Source organism: Mixophyes fleayi, chromosome 2 (genome assembly GCF_038048845.1).
Source record: "Mixophyes fleayi isolate aMixFle1 chromosome 2, aMixFle1.hap1, whole genome shotgun sequence".
Classification (NCBI taxonomy): Eukaryota; Metazoa; Chordata; class Amphibia; order Anura; family Limnodynastidae; genus Mixophyes; species Mixophyes fleayi.
The window spans coordinates 372,884,447-372,889,798 of NC_134403.1; positions in this window are offsets into that span (position 1 = coordinate 372,884,447).

Here is a 5,352-nt window from a genome sequence, read left to right on the forward strand (position 1 = left end):
CCACACCCACCTGCTGGATCAACATAAGGACATTTTTGGTGCGGGGAATCTATAGTGATAGGAAATCTCTGGCTCTTGTGCTCTCCAGGTATTGTGGAACTACAAGTCCCAGCATGCCTGTCGTATGATTTCCAGGAACTTTGCTGCTGAGCTGGTGCATCTAATCATGTCACAGCAGATCTTATGATTTCCACAACAATACAGGCATAACCCTGCCCTACATAGCCCATACGGTGGCCACTTCTTAACCTGTTTGAGTGCCGGGATGGCCCATGTAGTGCGTTTAAGGTACACGCATCCTGTCTGCTCTCAGGCTAGGAGCGCCCAGGCGTGCGGAGGGGCAGACAGCTGTGAGGAGGTGCACTGGGAAAAAACCTAAAAAGTTGCATTCAAGTCAGTCCAACCTCCTATCATGTTAGCACCTCTCCCTCTTCTGAGCATGAGCTCTCCTCTGTACACGAAGGCCTATGTCAGCTTTGCTGCCCTTGCGCTGAGATGATAGAGGATGTAGACAGTGGTGAAACTACCGCCATTACAAACCAGCGCGGATGGCCCCATATTGTTGTTATCTAGCTCTGACCCTTGGGGGCCCCGCAGCCATATACGCTGGATCTTCTGAGAGTTTGTAGTTAGTGCAGAAGATTTTATGGTCCAGTGTTCCAGAGCATGGTCCTCCATGGCCCCTGTGGGGTAGCACGGTGGCTCAGTGGCCAGCACTTCTGCCTCACAGCACTGGGGTCATGAGTTCAATTCCTGACCATGGCCTTATCTGTGTGGAGTTTGTATGTTCTCCCCGTGTTTGCGTGGGTTTCCTCTGGGTGCTTTGGTTTCCTCCTACACTCATAAAACATACTAGTAGGTTAATTGGCTGCTATCAAAGTGATATGCAGGAAGAGAAAGAGAAATTAGTATTGAAAGGGCACTCTTTTGAACAGATACTTGTTTATAGTGTTCTTGAAATGTAAATTAAAATAAAAAACTTTATTAGTATATTTTAAAAATACCAAAGCGAAATATTAAAAATTGGTTGGAGTAGTTATGAACCTGACTAATAATCAGTTAAAAGGTAGAGAACTACCACACTGGCTTGCTGTTCATTGCGTTATACTGTTGTTGCTGATAAAGTAAGTTCCATATAGTATATTAACAGAAAATACTGTTAAATATATAGGAGAACCTTTCCTTATTCCCTAATGATTAATCTAATCACGGGAGACAGGAAGGAACCCGTTTGCTGAGTTGATATACTGAGACAGAGATAAATGTAGTATAATCACTATCTGTATAATGGAAGGTAAGATGGTTAAATTACCTATCAGTGTACTTGTGGTACTCCAAAGCCCTGTTGAACAGCACAGAGGAGTGCATAAAAGCTTTTAAAATGCAGGGCTACAAGGGGTTAATTGTGCTCCTGAAAACTTGTGCCCAGGAGTGATTGACAGGAGGAGGATGAAGGCCCTGATTGGCTGGGGGAGTAACAGGAAGAGGTTGTGCAGGAAGGAGGAGAGAGAGAGAGCAGCATGGTAGAAGGAACAAGGGGGAGAACGTGCAGCCGAGCAGAGACAAGAGTGAGCTGCTGCCAGAACTGTGAAATTGCCAGCAAAGCGGACGGAGAACAGCTGGGGACACGCAGTGGGCGCCAAAGACAGTCCCCACTAACTGCAGAACAGTCTCAAGGTAAAACCCTAGCCTGCAGTGTACTGCACACACCCCAGTGTCAGAGGGAAGAGTGATGAGAGAATCTATCCAAAACTGACATTGCATTCTTGTACAAGGAAGGATTGTGAGAGCTTTTCCCCCAGATCATACCTCTACACAGGCTGCAGGGAACAATTAAGACGGTCGTTTCAGCTATATCCTGTGTGTGTGCTGATAGAGATTCATTGACTGTTAAGAGAACAGCGCCATCTTGTGGCTGAAATGAGCAACAGCCCTGCTTTCTACTATAATACTTAACCCTTGATGGAAACCTCTGCAGGACATTGGAACACTACCAAATTCCTGTGCACAGGTCAGCCCAGGACTGAGTGGAAAATATGGTAACGTTACCAGGGATAATATTGGTGCACCAAATGTTGAGATGGATTTTAATGTTATGTGATTTACCTAAGAATTGATTTATTAATATTGAATGTGTGACATTCAGTGTTAGTGGTACCGCTGCAATTCAAGTTAACTCAGCAGTAGATGCTAAAAGTGGGGAGCCTGACCCATAGGGAGTAGCACGGTACCCCAAACACCTGAATAAGATGGAGCCCTCTAGTGGGCGCAGTAGTGACCGTAAGAGTCTTGATGGGTTATTATTGATGGTTATTGCATCATCACCAGTCAGATATTGTTAACGTGAAAGTAGTAACTGTGATTACCAGTGTGCCTTATTAGACAATGTACATTGAAGATGTTATCGTTATTCTGCCTTATACTCACCAGGTGTATGTCATATGTTAAATGCTATTGTGCTCTGTGCTGATCAGATGCATTATTTTGTCATTACTATTGAGCTGAAGGGGTCAGTGGCGCGGTGTCTTACCGAAACTATCCTTACCGCATTCTCAATTAACCCAAGTTGTTTGACCAATCCTTGTCCCTTTCATTGAAGTATTTATCTCCTGACCACCGGATATCCGAACAGAAAAGAACCTGACTCGTGTCTGGAGGACAAGGTAAGGGAAGGATTCCCATCAGTACTCGACCCCCACATAAAACTAGTGGAGTGTACTGCTCAAGTAAAAACCGTTCACTGTAGGCTCAATAGTATACTACAGTGTAGCGTATATGAGAAATCACTAGTCCCTGTTAAAGAGTCTGAGGGTAGATAACTAATAAAGTGATGTCGGGCGAGCTAATAAGATAATAGCCCCTGGAGCAGATTCCCTCAGTAACACACGATAGGGTTTTAATCTCCTGAATCAATATACATTGTCTCTCAGCTTAATTAATAATATAGTGGGACTAGAACAGCAGGCTCAGCGTTACGCCGACGCGCGTTTCGCTTTTGAGCTTTGACAAGGCAACCCGATGGTCGGTTGAGATTGGCTCTATAAAGGGGGCGAACCGCCCCCAATGTGACGTGAACGTATCAGATGTGTTGGGGATTCGAGGGCTCATTTGTATTAACGTTTAATGATAGGCCCTTCATACCATGTGATGTATCACATGATACAGTGACATAGTTTGTTGATATCGTTGTGTTTCCGGAGGCCCATCTAGATTAGGACAGTTTGATTGGTCAGTAGAAATACTTTAACTTGGTAACTTGTATAAGGGAGAAATCAATCTATAAGATCCCAAAATCGTGTCACTCTAGTAAGTGTATTTTGATCTCCCTAAAAAATAATTATAGTTCTATAGATGGCTAGATGGTAATATATTTTGAATATCTGCCATTATTCATTTGTTAACATGTGGATGGTCATACACTATTGATAATGACATCCTGTAGATTAAGCTTCATAATATACAGCAATAATATTATATTCAGTGCCAGTGAGATAAAAAGTAAAAGTAATAATAGAAATATAAAGTATAATAAATAAAATATAAAAATAAAAAAATTATATTTAATAATAACATCAAAGTGAAACAATTATAAAGTGTATGTATACTTTTATTGTGAATTATTTATGACAAAGTGTTTACCTGATATTATTAATAAAAATTAAAAATTAAATAGATCTGTTACATCCATATGAGTGATGAAATAAGTGATTAAAGTGAATAACTAACTCAGTAAAACTAAACTACAATGAAGGTGATTATTTATTGAACATTGAAGTATACGTAATTATGCATACTATAAAGTTCACTATTAATACGTGAATAAAGATTGGTTGATTAGGACTGATTCTACAACTCAGGCTGATTCAGAAATGCTACATCAACGGTGTAACTACGAAAATTGATAAATTACTGCTGAATATTTTACATTAGCTTATTAATTCTAATTAGAATTGCCAATACAGTTGCGATACATGCAGGGCAATTCTATTATGATATCTAACTATAAGAGAGTACCGTCACTCCTTATCAGGCAAACTCCATGTAATTACTACTATCATTAAGGCCTTTGGGAGTGAGACTCCCCATCAGAAAGATTTTTTTAGTTTCCTGTTTCAGGAGCTCAGTTTGTATATCTCCTCCCCATAGACCTAAAGTTATTTGTTCCGTGGCATATGCCTTAAGATGTTTGGGATCATTATCATGATGGGTTAAAAATTGTTTCGCCACTGTAGACAGTGGTCTCATGTTGGCTCTGTCCTTGATGGCATTACGTATATTCCCCACGTGTTCAAGAATTCTCTTCTTGAACGGTCTGCTGGTCATTCCTATATACTTAAGTTGGCAGGGACAAGTTAGACAATATATTACGTTGGGGGTATTGCAATTAAGAAATTTGTCTATAGTCCACTTCTGTTGAAATTCGTCTACATATTCTTTAGTTGGAATCATATACCGGCATGCTTTACAGACTCCACAACGAAAAAAGCCCTTAGGTCTGGTTGACAATTGTTTCCCTGGTGGCTGGAGCGAACTTCCATAATGTTGATATATTAGTATAGGAGCTCCTCCCCTGAATTACTAACCAATATTCACAATAATTAATATATAAGGGGTTTCAGCTTGGTGCGGTGTATAATCTAATTTCTTGCTATCAAACTGACCCTAGTCTGTGTGTGTGTATATCAGGGAATTTAGACTGTAAGCCCCAATGGGGCAGGGACTGATGTGAATGAGTTCTCTGTACAGCGCTGCGGAATCAGTGGTGCTATATAAATAAATGGTAATAATAAGAATAAGAGTTACAGCGCCACTAGAACGAAGGATGTGGCTAAAAAGGGCTTCATCCTCTAGGGATCAGAGAGAGCAGCCCAGGCAGGTGGAGGTGGGATTAAGTAGCTGCTTTGGATCCTGCAGGTAATGAGGGAGCTATCCTGGGTCTGTGGTTCTGCAGCTTGGCACCGCATGGGCAGATCTCCGCTCATGTACAGTCAGTAGATCTCTGTGCAGGTCGGATGTTTCAGACCTCTTCAGGAATTGCTTGGCCCAGCTTGGAGGTCACCAATGCCTATCAGCACCATCTTCTTCAGACGTGATGCCTCAGCTGTCACAGGCAGTCACAACCCACAAGGGGAGATCTCTGGGACTTGACGCTCCTTTCAGTGGGGAGTTAACCCCTTTGTCAATCACTGGGACTTAACGTCAGGTGGTATTTGGCTTGGCTATGGCCAGGGGAGGACTGGGAGATTTTAGCCAGGGGGCAAGACTGAACACAACAGCCTATTAGGAACATTTTAAAGGAAAAAAAATGCAGGTGGTTCAGTGATCCAGCCCAAGGTAGCCCACTATGGGACT